Below are 16,848 nucleotides of genomic sequence, written 5' to 3'. Positions count from 1 at the left end.
CCAGCCAACTTTAATTCTTAACCTCACCTACTCTTTCATTTCGGAGGAAAAAAGGGGAGGGAGGAGGGAAAAGAAAAAAAAGAAAAAAAATTTCCTGCCTACTACTCAATTTAATGTACTCTTTCAGGATTTTACGTCTATACCAAGTGTACGATCCCCTCCTTCCATGTACACGTGCCCGTGCCCGCCTCTGCACGCGTCACCCTCCTGTTTGCTATACCGATTTCGCCCCCCCCCTTCCCCCTGCCCCCCTTTTTTAGTCCTTTTTTTTTGAAACCCCCTCGACAACACATTCCGAAGTCAATATGCCTTTTTCGGCGCCTCAACCCAGAGTATCGCCTTCTGGATGCCGCCGTAACGACACCTACGTTAAGCGCGTGGGGCAGTGCCCCTTGAAAGACCATGCCGCTGCCTTTCAGTCTCCCCACACATTGCACCGCAGACTCCTCGTCGCCACCTTAACTATTTCAAAATTACTCGACCTATTGCTTGACCGGCCGTTCTAATGCCTCAAAAACATGCCGCCAACGACTCCCCCTGAATTACTCCTAACCTTTCGCATCCCCAACACGCTCCCAAGCCCCCGTATTGCTTAAAGATTTCATTTTTCTCTTTCTTTTTCTTTCACCCCCCCCCCTTTGTTGTGTCTTGGTACGGCCCTGGCTCCCCGCTCCTTTTTTTTTCCTTTTTCCCCTTTTTTCTGCTTCTATTTCTTTTGTTTCCTCTCCGCGTGCCCACTCTCACGCTCTTGTCCCTTCGTCTTGAGAATGAGGCTCACAGACGTCGGACGACAGCGCCTGTTCCCTCTTGTAATCTCTCTCTTTAAAACCAGCCGCCAGCGACAACACCCGCACGTGACGTCACTGCACTAACCCTTTAAAACTAACACGCCGAGGATGACGAGGCCGCCTTTGACGAAGATAGGTCCACCTATCGAAACGTTGGCCAGCCTGTCTGAGGTACTTCAACCCTGTTTAAAAAAATTTATACCACAGTGTGCCATTCCATCTGCCAGCCCCTTTCTTGTTTTTGGACGATAAGAATACTGTTACACTGCAAGAGCGTGTGCGAAAATGTTTTCAATGTCGGTTGCTCACGAGAGCACGAAAATGCCGCCTCACCAACTCGTCGACCGCACGGGAGACACGAGCAGCGGGCAGCAACGTCGAACCAATATGGCGGCGCGTCTGCCGAACGGCGGCGCGGAGCGGTACAAAGGCTGTCACCACCCTGAACGGCGGCGCGGCGGGCAGGCATCGAGGCACCCTAGGTCGTTACAGACAACCACGCCCTCTGGTGGCTGTATTCCCTCCGGCACCCCACAGGACGACTTGGTCGTTGTGCTTTGCGGCTCCAGGAGTTTTAATTCATTGTCAACTATAAATGTGGACGTCTGCACAAGGACGCTGATTGACTCCCGTCACCCCGTGGATCCCGCCGATCCTGCTGAGCATGATCCGGTGATCTGCTTTGATTTTGACTGTGATGGCTTTGACTTATATGACCGACATGCACACTCAACAACAACGCGACGAATCCTTACAGTCCATCATCGCCGAAGTGAAATCTGGCAGCACTGACGGCACATACCGCTAGTTCCTGCTGCACGACGGCATCCTCTACCGCCGCAATATCAACCCTGACGGCCCTGAGTTGCTCCTTGTCCTTCTTCGTCATCGGCTATCCGTCGTTCTGAAACAACTTCACGATGAAGCGACAGCGAAACAGCTTCGAGTTCTGCGTGCATACGACCACGTATGACGCCGGTTCTTCTGACCGGGTCTCTACTGCTCTGTCCGTCGTTATGTCGCAACTTGCGAATGGCGTCAGCGCCGGAAGGAACCTCGCCTGCCACCTGTCGGACGACTCCATCCAATTGAAGTTCCCTACGAACCTTTCTTTTGCGTAGGCATTTACCTGCTTGGCCCTTTTCCGACGACGACTAGAGCGAATAGGCGGATCGCCGTCGCTACTAATTACTCGTCGCGCTACTCAATAACAAACGCGTTGCCGAATAGTTGCGCAATTGACGTCGCCGATTTTCTCCTTTACAACGTCATTCTCCAGCATGGTGGACCTCGACAGTTAGAAACCGCGGCCGCTCATTCTTGTCTCGAGTTGTGGACGATCTCCTGCGCTCTTGCCCCACTGAGCACAAGCTGTCTACCGCCTACCACCCACAAACGAACAAACGAACAGTCTTACGGAACGTCTCAATCGAACACTCACAGATATGCTGTCGATGTACGTTTCCAACGATCAGCGCGACTGGAACGCCACGCTTGCCTACGTGAGATTCGCGTATAACTCGTCCTCACATGACACCGCAGGATATCCACCCTTTAATCTTTTGTACGGTCGCCACCCCACATTGTCGTTTGACACCATCCTACCTTCTGTGCCACGCGTTGCCGCTGAGTACGCTTGCGAAGTCATCGATCGCGCTCATATGGTACGTCAAGTCACCCGATATCGATTATTAGCCTCGCAGCATTCACCCGCCGTGGTTGCTCAGTGGCTATAGCGTCAGGCTCCTGAGCACGAGGTCGCGGGACCGAATTCCGGCCACGGCGGCCTCATTTCGATGGAGGCGAAATGCGAAAACTCTCGTGTACTTAGATTTAGGTGCACGTTAAAAAACCCCAGGTGGTCCAAATTTCCGGAGTCCTCCACTACGGAGTCCTCCAGGAAGTGGTTTTGGCATCTAAAATGCCATAATGAAAATTTATTAAGCCTCCCAGCATATGCAAAAAGTGCCTTACGAACAAGTCATGGCGATGTTCACTTCGCCCCAGGTGCTTGGGTGCTCCTTTAGTCCCCATGTCGTCGGGTTGGCCTCGCTCAGAAGCTTTTCTCGTTACACAGGGCCTTATGAAGTCCTACTTCAAGTTAACGACGTCAATTACAAGATCGCTCCTTTACAGTTTCATCCACCTTCAAGTCCGCCATCGTGCATGTTTCGTGGCTGAAGTCATACTTCGCTCGCCGTTCTTTGCCTACCATGCGCCGAGACGGCGTATTCAGCACCCGGGGGTCCTTGTCTTGTCCTGTATCCTAAAGAGTGGCGCCTAACCACTATGGGGGATTGGCCAAGAATCCGATGGTTTTCCGTATACGCTTAGCAGTAAGCCGAAACTAGACTGGAATAGTGGAGCGTGGGACTATAGAACTGTAATTTAGAAATGTAATAAAAATATCATTAAGGATTATGATAAAATAAGTTAACGTAAGGAAATGAAATAAAAGAAATTACTGATAATTTCAGAAATTCAGCAAGGTATTCTTTTTGCATCTCTAAGAAAACTGTCAACTGCAAGAAAAGCATCCCTGTGGCTGGATCCCACACTCTAAGAAAAAAGAGAGTAAAAAGTGAGTCACGGCAACTTGACTCTCTTTTTTCTTCCGTAGAACCACTTTTGCGCGAGTAGAGTCACAAAACAAGAGTCAACATTTGCGCATGGGTCGTTTGACTCCCAATAGCACGCGAAGAGTCATCGTGGAAGATCGCGACTCCTGTGATATTCGAGATGAGTTTGGCGAGAGAAAGATTATAATGCAGGAGAAGAAATACCAGATACCGTGTTCTGTTCTAGGCAGGCCTTCGGGTTCCTGTCCTGGTTGTAATGCGGTGTATCATTCTTTCATCCTTGTCCTGTTCTGCAATTAGAACTCTATATATTGATTTTCCTTGACCATGTTTGTTGATACCTCACACGCTTAAGCGATATCTGGTTTCCTTTGCTAAAGAAGACCTGGACTTGTCACACTGGATTCGGACCATAAGTAAATCTAAAAAAAAAGCAGTGGCTACTAAAGAGAGCACAGCAACGAGATAACAAGTTCAGTAGGCGCACTCAACAGTGTCGATTGTAACTATAATTCCGCGACGTGAAATTAAATTTTTCAGATTTCGGTTCCAAAATCAAGATCTTCTTATGAGGCGCACGGTAACGGAAAGCTGCAGATTTATTTTCAGCAGCTCGGGTTATTAATTGTGTATGGAATGCACGGTATACACGCGTTTTCGCATTCTGACCCCGTTGGAATGCGTCTGCCGCGGTTGTGATTGGACCCGTCACCTCGAGCTCAGCAGCGCAACACCAAAGCCACTGCGTTACCGCAGTGCGTTGCGTTCCGCGACCAGAAACAAATACTAGCGCACGCAACACTGCTTTGGAACCCCCTAGAATTATAAGAACAAAAATATAGCAGTCTCACCCCAATACTGCATGAACCACTGCACGAACTATTGCACGAAACAAGGTTCGTAGTTTCATCGGCTGAATAAACTGCAGTAAACATTCGTTTACTCCTTAAATTAGCAAGCACTGGGTCACGCGCACACGTGCACACATGAACAGATCTCACTCAATGAACGCGAACACTCGCTGTCGCAGCGTTGGCGTGATGAAGGGCGCGAACAGAGCGAACCCAACGCTTTTGCTGCCTCATCCTTTAAAGCGTCTCCGAAACTTGAAATTGCGCTATCTGAGCTTTGCACCCATCGGAAATTATCTCCAAAACAGAGCGAGGGTGGCGCAAGACCGGGCTTGAGCAACGGCCAGAGGAGAGGAAGCGCGCTAAACTAGTGCCTCCCTCCCCCGGCTTGCGCGCGTTTTATCACGCGCGCAACTTAACTTGGGCATAGAGTTAGTAGAACAACTCTAGAGGAAAAGCTGGGCCGGAAAAGTGGGAACCTCTAGGGCGCCGCCCTGTTGCTACTGGTAAATGGGGCCAGCGCAATTACTGTTGAAAGAGCTATAAACAAGTACAGACCACCTTATGCTTTGTCATCTAAAAACGCATACCTGATGGCTTTATGAAGGTGGCGCGTTAGTATTAAGTTTACAGAAAGCGATCGCTAAATCCGTGACTTACGTAAATCATGGTGTACGCATTCATGCAATAAAGGATGACACTAATTTCGGTTTCGAATCTGTTTTTTGGATGCGTAGTAGTTTCGTACAGTTTAGCTTTGACATGCGATCGCGCGTCGACATCGGACGCTGTGGCACACTCGTGCCTTATGTGCCGCCGAAGCCTCGAAGTGCTCTGGCATATACCTTCGCATGTAAGCAAACGAATGTATCTCCTCGTTGACTACATCACGCGAGTAGGCAGCTCTTGTGGTGCATCACAATCGTTTGAGAAGCGTCACAGTAGAGCATTTTTCTACATGCGGAGCGGTGTTTTTATTTGCAGGTTTCCCTTCAGTAGGAAATTGCTGGACAGGCGGATCAGCGCATGGGAAGCGTACTGGCGAAGCCACAAGCAACTCAAAGAATCTGTTTAATTCTTGTACTTTGAACAATCATGCTTCTACAAAAGCCACAGGAGAAAAACAGCCTGATGCCGAGTATTTCTGTACCACGAAGTAATCAAGAGGTGAGTGCCTAATGCGGACGAAATCAAAATGCATCGAGACTTAGAACGACAGAAAGCTGAGCTAGTTGGTAAGGATTTATTATGCAAAATGAACAGAGGTGAGGCGTGCAGACAGGACACAAGAGCAGAGAAGTGGGCGGCGCTCGTGTTGTTTGCTTGTAATTACTCTACTCTTGTGTCCTGTCTGCATGCCTCACCTCCGTTTTGCATAACGAGTGCATCAACCCACATATTAATAGCGTAGGCGTTTTATTAACTTTCAATATTTTCAACACTTCCTTGCATGCCATTTTATGTGGAATATCTTTCCTGGTCACAAATTTGTGCAGCGAATCTATTTGCATGATCGACTCCGGGCCTGTGGGACCGTCCACTTGCACTTGATGTTGAGTCTTTAACTTGTATCCATAAACTGCAAACATGCACATCAGATCCCTGCGAGCATTTTCGAAATTCAATTACTTTAGACAACAAGCACATATGCAATACTGACATAATCTCAAATACCACTAAGCAGCTGGGACACATTTTTGTTGACCTTACTCGCAGGTGAAATAAGTAGATCATGTAGACAGCTCCAGCTCATTTTCCTTAAATCAGTGTGTACAAGGGGTATGCAATTTTTTTTTTTTCTTACGCACCGCTCATTTTGCTCTATAAGCAAGAGAACCCACCCCGTTAGTGTAACGTATCTTGTACATCACACTAATATGTGGTTTAATTTACCAAGTGAGATGGGTTACTTTTATGGCTCATTCATTCATATCACACTGCAAGCTGCATTCATCAATCTTCAATTGGATTTTGTCAATGTTTAATGAAACATGTTTCATGCAGATATGCAATGGCAAGCCCTTCCATGTGTTCCAAAGGTAAAATTTAAGCTCTAAATTAAAGAAGATATTTCTAGCCAGAAACAAGCGAAAATGGTGAATGCAGAGTATCAGAATCTCAATGTACAGGAATTATGAGAAGTTTCGAATGATTTTAAGGAAAGAGTCGTATTTGAAAATGCAAGACTCTTTAGTGGAGGTCAAGCTAGTCAATATAGGTAGAATACTCTGCAAAATTATGCGAGCGAGGAGATGTCAAACAAAGGGTCAGGAAATGCGTGTTTTTCTGCAAAACAAAAGCTGATTGCCATTACATAAGTCACTTTAGCATCATGAGACTGCTGCTTGATCAATTCAGAAATAAACCAAAAAACAAGACACGCAAAAACAAAAAAACAATTAAATGATGCTCTCTCCACACTGGGATAAACAAAAAGAAGCGGATCACATCTAATGGACATATCAGACACTTTGTGAAACACTAAAGGAAAAATTGAATTTCGAGCTATGGCACTTGCCGCATAGATGTGGGGGGAGGGGGGGGCTTGTACTAATAGTGATAGTTACCATTGCATTCAGAAATTGCAAGCATTCATGCAGATAAGGATGATTCCTTATATTTTTGGCTACCTCTTCAAATACTTTCACCAAGTGTTACAATGATGCATGCAGCCATACTAAGGATCTCACAGCAACACCTGTAGGTGAAAAGCAAGAGCAGTCAAAGTGCTGGTGTATTCTGGACACTATCTTTGAAAGCTTTTAGGCAAGAACAGTGCAAGAAGAAGACACAACTGCATTTATTTCCATAATTTCCCATTGAAACGGCCCTTTCTTTTTGCTTAGACAGTGCCTACGCCTAGCCACAGCAGCTGCCTCATACAGACTCCGCAAGCCAAGAGGCCGTGGCGGCAAATGCAGGTAAGAGGCAAGAAGCAATAGCACAGGTATCGACATTCATCTAATTTCTTTCTTTTTCTTTCGTTTAGGCAGCCAGCACACCTCGAACAGCCACCTTGACTGCGGGTGTGTCACTCTAGTCGCCAAGGAAACATTTGAGGGAAAGCGACAGGCAACGTGAACAGCTACTTCTCCACGTAAACGATACTCTTTCTCTCGGATGACTCCTACGCCTCGCCACGCCAGCACACTTGTTCACAAAGATGCCGCGGAGGCACGTGCGGGTCAGAGGCAAGAAGCAGTGGCACTGGTTTCGACATTCATCCAATTTCTTTTTCTTAAAGTGAGGCAGCCAGCACACCTCGAACAGCCACCTTGACTGCGGGTGTGTCAGTAGATTCCTGTTGTAGATATGCTCATAATAAACTTCAATAAACTTGAACTTGATAATAAACTTGAAGGCAAATGGGACATTGATGCATTTTTTGAACACTTATTGTACACATACAGTATACGTTATACTTTGCAGTGCTACAGAGCGTATTTTGAAGCTTCCCCCTACATTTTGACCTTTAATTACGTATGTGTTGTGTGGCCCTGAATGCAGTTCATGTTGTAGCCGCTGCTTTGTCTGTGTATCGCACATTGGCTTAAGCTCGTGATATCCACACACTTCTCTCACATATACAAAATAATGTTCTATGTAGTCCTCAGTGTTACAATAAAAAATGAAAGTAAACAATCCGATCGTGGAATTGTGTTTATTACAGTGATTCCTATAACAGTTACTGACAAGTTGACAACTTGAACTGGTCAATCCGTCCACGGCCTCCTCTATTTTTCAAAAATGAAGGAGGCTATGATCCGTCATGGCAAGGAATTGTATCTATACATAAAAAAGGGGGTATGTGTGGGTGTTTGTAGTTTCTTGCGAGCGTGTTTCTGCACTGCGTCAGCCGCTGCCTGCAGTGATTCTGAAATTTCTCCATCCAACCCAGTGCACGTCCAGATCGTTACGTCATCGGCGTAGATGGCGTACCTGATATGAGGAATCTCTTTGAGCTGTCGGGATGAGCCACTCATGGTGGTATTAAAGAGGAAAGGAGAAAGTACTGCTCCCTGTGGGGTACCTCTAGTGCCGAGCTCTATGGTTTTGCTTTCAATATTGCCTATGTTTACGGTGGCAATACGTCCCTTGAGGAATGTGGTAATATAGGTATATGTTCTCTTACCTACGTGCGTGTTGGATACATTTTCTAGAATGGCTCGATGTGAGACATTGTCAAACGCTTTGTGTATGTCTAATGCTAACTAACACTGTTCGAGTTGCGCGTATATGCGCTGGGTTAAGAATATCATTTTGTACTTGCCACAGTATGTCCTGGGTGCACAGTTTTGGTCGAAAGCCGATCATTGTCTCTGGGAAGAGGTTGCTGGTTTCGGCATAGTCAACCAACCTATTGAGAACCACATGCTCCATAGCCTTACCAAGACAAAAGGTAAGGGATATGGGTCAGAGGTTCTCTAGACTGAGTGATCTCCCGGTTAAGGAATGAAGACCACGCTAGCGTGCTTCCACTCTTGCGGGAGTGTACCGTTTTGCCAGTGCTGATTAAAAAGCTTGGTGATCATTGTTATGGTAGGGTCATTTAGATTCCTGAGCATTTTGTTGGTGATCTTATCTTTACCGGCTGATGATGACGTGCGTAGGCAGCTGAGAGCGGCGCGTACTTCGGCCTTGGTGATGTCTTCGTCTAATGTTGTGTTTTCGTCTCCTCTGTACTCTATATATGCACCCGGCTCCCGTTCTGTATTAAGACATTGCCCGATCAAGAGGTTTACGAGTTCAGAGTCTGTTCCCGGGAAACTGTGTACGATTTTCTGAATCCTCTTATGAGCAGCACTTTTAGAGTGTTGTGGATCTAGCATGTGTTTAAGTAGGGTCCAGGGGTTCTTTTTGCTCAACTGGCCATTCATGTAGTCGCATAATTGGTTCCATTGCATAGTGCTGAGCTCGCTAGAGTAGTCCTGAATCTCTTTCTCTAGGGCGGCGAGTTCGTGGCGCAGCATGCGGTTGATCTTATTCTTCAGCCATCTCTGCTGAAGGTACTAATGCTTTTCCCATAGACCTAGGATTTTTGAGTCTGGCACGGGGCCTTCCTATTCTATCGGTGCCATGGTTGTGGCATTGTCCACATCCTGGATAAGCTCATTCGTCCACGCACTGAGGTCTGCTATATCGGTGAGCTGTTTGCGGTTTCTTATGTATAGGAATACCTCCCATTTGGTATGTGGAATCAGCTTCATTTTCCTTTTATGCCCTTTGGAAGGGATAGTGATAACAACGAGATAGTGATCGCTCCCAAGACTAGTTTCGGTGTTATCCCAAAGAGCCCCATTGGCATTTTTGACGAAACATAAGTCGGGTGTGGTATTCCTGCTTACCCTGTTGCCGATACGCGTGGGCCTATCTGGGTGAGTGATGAGTGTAAGTTCTAAGTCACTTGTCACTGAATATAGCGCATTGCCTTTCCTAGTACAAGTTTGGTATCCCCAGACTGTGTGCGGAGTGTTAAAATCTCCTACAACAGCCAGTTGTTCCTTCTCTGCGGCATTACATGCTTTCTTCAGAAGGGCAATAACTCTGTTGCTTTTATCTTTCGGGGAGCTGTTCAAGTTAAGGATGAATACACATCTGTGTTCCTTTTTCCTAGGCAGTAGTTGTGGAAACGTGTAAGAAATTTTGTCTTCTTCCAGATCAATTTGCATTGCCGTAAGGTTGCGTTGTATCGCAACTGCCCTAGAAGGTTTCTTGTCGGCTTCAGTTAATCCATTGAACGTGGTATACCCAGTAATTTTGACTTGCGTGCCTGTTTCCTGTAAGGCTGCAACATCTACCTTGGGATCAAAGCTAGCGAGTTGGAACTGCAGTGCTGCACGCTTTTGCTTAAAGGATCTGCAATTCCACTGTATAATCTTAATAGTTTCAGCCATCTTTTTTGGTGTACGGTTCTGCCCTTACCGGCAATCCTGACGTCATTTTGAAGCCCTTAGTGTTGAGCACTTTGGTCGCTGTGGTGGCAAGTTGTTCGTGTTCCGGGCTTTGTGTAAGGCCCTGTGTACATTCGGCTCTATACACAGCGCCTATCCTGGTAAGCTCGTGGGCTACCATCTGCTGAAATTATGCGGTAGACTTTATGTGATTGGAGACTGTCTCAGCTAGCTGAGCAATTACTCCTTCTAACTTATCTACTCTCTCCATGGGGTTTGAGGCTTCGGACTCCTTGGGTGTGTCCCGCACTAACACTTTCCGTTTGTTTGACGGTTCTGCCTCCATCGATTGAAGTTCACCTTTCCGAACACAGGCCACTATTTCGCGTGCAGCCGGCGTCATAGAGGCGCCTCCAATTGGCTGCCTACTTTCTATAGGGCCCTGATTTTGGCATTGGCTGCCTCTAGCTGTTGTCTCAGTGCTCTAATCTTTTCAGCGAGCTCCCTCACCTGGCTTGCATCCTGTTGAGGTCGTGCGGGCGTGGGGTTGGGCTCGGGATTGGCTGACCAGGCGACTTTCCACGATGCCGCCTGGTCACTGCGTTGTTTGGAGTTGGAGTGGCTGCGAGACTGGCTGTTGCTCCGGCTGCGCTGCCTGCTGCCACTTCTACTAGTTGAAGCTTCGCGCTGACCGAAGCGCACGGAAGGGCGGCCGTGCCGCACGGCGTCTCGGTAGCTCGTTCCGCTCTCTGTGCCGACGCCAGATGCGTTTTGTGCGGCACTCGCCGGTGGCCCTGCTGTCGTCGACGTGGTCGCGCTTCCTCTTTTTCCTTCCCCGGCTGGTTGTCCGCGCTGCCCAGGTGGATAGAAGCGATAGCCGCAGCTGGGAGCGCCGGTAGGGTGACCGCCGCGGCAGATGATGGAACGCGTTTGCACGCTGCCACAATTGCCCGTGGCGGCGTCTCATGTTCTTCGTCGCCGCAATGGTGACGTCGTTGTCGTCTTGGGTCCGGACAGACATCGGAGCGATGGCCAATCCGGCGACAGTTAAAGCAGGCTTCAATCCGTTCGCGGAATGGATGCACATTAAAGATTGAGGCCCAAAAAGGTATGTGCTTGGGCAATGTTTGTCCGGCAAATGTCACCCCAATATGACGAGAGGATCCTATCCTTCTTGCTCCAGCGATTTCCAATCCTGGATTTCTCGTGCATATTTCCTTGAATATGTGGGCGTCAGTCTCATCCTAGTAAGCGTAATAGATAACGCCTTTAACTGAATTTTCTGGGGTCGGCTCGTACGCCAAAACGGCACATTCCTGTTGCTCAATATTAAGGCAGTTGATGTTAAAATAAGCTTCAGCTCTTACCCTGGATGGGGTGCTGATCAGCGCGGTGTTGCTGGTAGGGTGTACTCTGACTTGATCTTCTTGCACAGCTTCATCCAGGTTAGCTTGGGCGGCAACACACTGTACGCAGAATCTTGGCTGGGCCGTAAGATAGCAGGTTGATCGCGCACTGTGGGCGAATGATGATCTTGTAATCGCTTGAAGTAGTAAAGGCAAGGCGCAGAAGACCAGGACTTGGGGAGAAGAACACAAACGACAGGACCGGTCCTGTCGTTTGTGTTCTTCTCCCCAAGTCCTGGTCTTCTGCGCCTTGCCTTTACTACTTCAAGCATGAACCAACTAGCCCAAGCAAGAGTTTTACTTGATCTTGTAATCTTCGGCCGGGAGCTTCGGTAGGGGTCTTCTCATCGGTAACGACGGCGGGCGAGCGCGATATCTCGGTGCGCTGCTGGCTTTTCATTCGGCGTCCCTTTGTTTCCTTCGGCGGCTGGCTGCGTCTCGGCGTCAGTCTTGCGTCGGGCATATAGCCGCTGCGTGTCGAGAGTGGTCCAACTGCCGTCGTTCAGTTCTTCGTCGGTGATGGTTTCCCCATCCACGACGATTTCCATGCTGCAGAATTTTTGGATCACTAGGGTAATGCAGTGGTGTCGGCGTGGAGTCCCGACCACGCCGGCGCCGATAGGCTTCTCGATGAGGAGAGCAAGAAGTGAACGCGCGTTCGGGCGAAAAACACTGGTAATAAGGCGAAAAGCCCACCCACCGACCAAAACTTGGTATCAGCGTTGTCCCCTCGTCTTTAGGCTTCCGTTGATAACAAAATCCACTCGGAAACTTTCAAACATCTGACCGAAAACATTTTAGAATGTGGGAGCCGATGTTCGCAAGACTGTCCTACTCGGCTTCTTCCAAAATTCAAAATTTCAAAATTCCAAATTTCCAAGAAAATTGAAACAAGCTGTGAATATATATACAAACTATTCCAGCTTGTGTATCTGTCCAGTTCAACCATCTCAGAACACATAGCAAATGAAAACCTATTCTCACCTTATTTCAATAAATTTTTTTGAAGTTGACACTTAATTTTGTTTGCTCCACAGTCCTACCTGTGTGTTGTTCCATTCAAAAAGAAGTTCCTGAGTTATTTTACTATAAGGATTGCTTCAATTAGTACCAATTTTTCTGTGAATCACGACAAGAGTTTGTAGAGGCAGACAACAATGCACACATCTGTGTTTTTGTAGTTCATAGAGATTTCAAATTATTACTTAGACATGAATCTCCTACTCAGCCAATGCAGCTCAGCTCATGTCAAGTCATTCCAGCGTAGCACAACGTGGCAGTGAAAGTCTTCGCTGCACAATAACTGTATCTGTCAGGATTTTAATTCCGTTGCAACAAAGCAGATGAAGTCTGTCCTTGGAGAAAAATAAATAGCACCATAAGCAAAATAAAGATCTTGCTCAGGAGCTGTTTATTGCAATATAGATAAAACTACAGGGAAAAAATTCTGTCGGCGACACTTGCAGAAAGTCATTTGCTGGCAAAACTTGACGCAGGAGCCCCACATTACATGCGCCTGCAAAAGAAAGAAATCCATACTGATCTGCATTGCTACCACACAAAGAAACCCACGGCTTTGCTGTTGTGCCAACACATTCCACAATTCGGCACATGCATGTTATGCATGACTGGTAAAAGAATAGGGATCCTAAGCATGCTAAGAAAGTATCAGCAATGGTGCAGCGAGCTATTTGAAGAACAGATTTGAAGTTTGAGTTATAGAAATAAGTACACCTTTGCAAAATGTGCTCTTTTTGCAACATAATGTAGAAGAAGTGCATGTGACAGATTTGGAGCAGTAGCGAAACATCGCACCGCGTTGTGCAACCTCTGATTGCCTTACCACTTATGTTTATGCTTTTTATGCGCTTGCCACTAAATTGATGGCACAAATGGCACATACGTTCACTATTTTTCCGTTTCTTCTGTTTCTTCTGTTTCTGTGTCTGTTTAAGAAAGCGTACTTCGAATTATTTCCGCTTATCCTTATTAGGAAGTCAGCACGATCACGTAAACCTTGGATAACTAATTACTGCCTCTAACTAATAAAGAAGAAGAATAAGCTTTTCAACAAATTATTAACCACACGCCGCCCTGAAGACTGGGAACTATTTAGAAAACAAAGAAACACTACCAATACATTCCTGCGTAATGCGAATCGCGCATACCTGCACAGTATTTTTTCGCTAGAGAACAGTTATAAGGCTGAAGCCATGTGGAAAAAAATTAATGACCTGTTGAATCGTTCCAATGAAAATCAAAATATCAGCGAATGAAAATTAAACGATCAATCATTACAGGGTACTAAACTGGCGCAAGCTTTTAATGACTTTTTTCTGAAGCTAGGGAGAAGCTCCAAAAATTTTGATGCGACCTATATGGTTGAAGGAAACCCATAGAGCCTTTTTCTAAACCCGACGAGCGAATCTGAAATTTTCGCAACTCTTTGTTCACTTAGAAACAGCGCAGCTCTGGACATAGATAATTTGCAAATAAAACCTGTAAAATACGTAGCCGATTAATTTGCACTGGTACTCGCCCACATCTACAATCTAGCCCTCTCAACCAGAACTTTTCCACAAAGAAATGCAAATACCAAAAGTAACTGTAATTTTTAAAAGCGAAGATAAAAAGAACCTCGCGAATTACCGACCGATTTCTCTTCTACAGCTATTCACTGAAGGGCTGGAGAAACTGTTACATTATAGGATTTCTTCTTAAGTAGATAAATTCAATTTGATGAGTGAATGTCAGTTTGGTTTTCGCAAAGGTTGGTCAACCGAGCATGCTCTGTTAACACAAAAAGAAATTATTCTAAAAGCATTGCAGGAAAAGCAGTTTGTTATTGGAATATGTGTAGATCTTTCAAAAGCATTCGACAGCTTCAACCATGACACATTATTAGTAAAACTTGAACTTTGCGGAATAAGAGGAATTCCTTTAAAACTTTTAACATCATATTTTAAATACCGGAAACAGTGCGTTTCTATCAATGGCAGCATGTCCCCTCTGAAATCGATTAATGCTGGTGTTCAACAAGGAAGCATCCTTGGACCGCTCTTATTTAATTTATATGTTAGTGATGACACTAACATTAGCAAAACACTATCTTACAGAATTTACGGGGATGACATGTCTCTTCTATATCGCGGGTCCAAAATTTAAAAAATTCAGTTAAACATCAATTATTTTCTCCAAGGCCTGCTAACATGGAGTAATATAAATTCGTTAAAAATTATTGCGAACAAAACTAAAGCAATCATTTTTGCTCCTAAACAGTCGCCGGTAGTTCTCACAGAAAATCTTATGCTTGACAATAGGCCTTTAGAAGTTGTTGACTCTTTCAGAACACTTGCTGTACACTTCCTCAAGCATATGGCCTGGGACACGCATATTAAACACATTATTACCAAACTTTCGAGGACTGTGGGCATTTTGGCTAGATTACGTTTTTTTCTACCACCCAATATTAAATTACTGATTTACAACGCGTTATTTTTGCCCACCTTAAACTACTGCTTTCTTGTATGGGGCAAAACTACGTCATCAAATTTACAGCAATTGTGTGTACTTAAGAAAAAAGCCCTTAGACACATAGCTGGAGTGCCCTTCAATGCACATACAGAACATTTTTTCAATCGGTTTAATGTAGTGCCTGTTCGTAATCTATATTCATATAATATGGCCGTACGATGCAAAAAGAGCATGAATACTAGGGAAGACATCATTACGTCGTTATCGCACTTGAAGACTAGGAAACCTACATACAACACACGCACTTAAGAGTATTGGAAAGTCCCGTTTTGTCGAACTAAATATGGAGAACAAATGCTCCAACAGAGCATACCTGTACTTCTAAATTTTCTTCATGAACGAGAGATTGATGCCACAACTGTTAGCAAAAACGCACTGCGCTTCGTTTTTATTACGCCTTCATCATATCATCTGTTCTGCGTGGATGTTTGTCTGAAAACAAATATGCATTTCATTATGGACATTTCATTTCATGCATACAACTCTGTAATTTTCTGTATTTTCTGTATTTGATGTCTTTTTTCCTACAGAGAATATGTGAAATAGTAGTCCGTGCCTGAAATTTCGATATTGAAATGTATGCTGTTTTGTTTTTAACGCTTCTTGTTTTCATATTATGTTTGAAATGTTAGTCACTGGTTTATCCTACTGTATGCCTTGTAAAGGGGGTCCGAACCTCTGTCAAGGGAATTCACTTTCACTTTTTAGTTCGGAGTTTCCCCATTCAATATGAAAATCAATTCAATTCAATTCAATATTCCATTCCATACGTAGCAGCTACGTAAGATGTTCGGTCAAGAAAGGTTATCACTCCGTGCGTTCCATCTATCCTTCGCTCGCACTAGCATGTACGCGAGGCTGCTCGACGGGTTCAAAATAAAAAAAGTTGAAAAGAACAACAAAAACAAAAATGATCTAAAACAACGATTAGCCACCGTATACCACAGTGCGTTTGTTTGTAAGGATTAAAATTTGTTTCATTCAATACTGAGCCTAAATATAAAACAGTTGTGCACAATTGTGGTGAAAAAGCATCAAACTAGCTCGAAGTACAAACGAAGCCACTGCAAGAAGTCTTTCTAGCCTCCACAATGTTGACTGCTATGTATGGAATAGAGTATATGCAGTTACGAAAGATAACATCATTTCAATGTTCTAAAAGTTGAAGATGAAACATTCACATAGCTGAAAAGAAAAGTGTGAGCATGTTCCTGCTCCACTAGGAAGCCAATCCTGGCTATGAAGGGTAGATGTTGGTAGTTCATGTTTAAAAAAGAGAACTGCACGAGAGACAAGCACAAACAGGTTGGAAGTCAGCACTGAGTGTGTCCCAGTTCCTCACGCTGTTCTTATTTCGAGCTAATCAACTGGCATTGGTAGCGGTGCAGGCCCACCGACACAACTGAAGTAGAGGTGTTCAAATCAAAATGTATTTAATAAGAGTGGAGGAAACTGCTTTTAAATATGAAAGGTTTCTACAGGAGCTACATTTCATTTTTCATTTTCTTCACCCTTCATCATTGGCTCAGCTACTGGCACACTACCGCTGTTGCTGTTATCAGCTGCCGAACACAATGAATGATAAGAAAATTTAAAAATTATACTGCCACGTTTAAATTGTCGGCTATTGCCCTGTCAGTCAAGAATGATAACCATGTACCAGGATGGCACTTCACTGTCAGCAAAATAATGATTTGTGACTCGCAGATAACTTCAATAAATACAAGCTCCACAAAGGGCAAAAAGGTCCTGAACAAGGGTAAAAAGGCAGAATGGCCGGAAATGGAAGCTCATCATTG

Source organism: Dermacentor albipictus, unplaced genomic scaffold (genome assembly GCF_038994185.2).
Source record: "Dermacentor albipictus isolate Rhodes 1998 colony unplaced genomic scaffold, USDA_Dalb.pri_finalv2 scaffold_22, whole genome shotgun sequence".
Lineage (NCBI taxonomy): Eukaryota > Metazoa > Arthropoda > Arachnida > Ixodida > Ixodidae > Dermacentor > Dermacentor albipictus.
Note: the sequence above shows the minus strand (reverse complement) of the source record.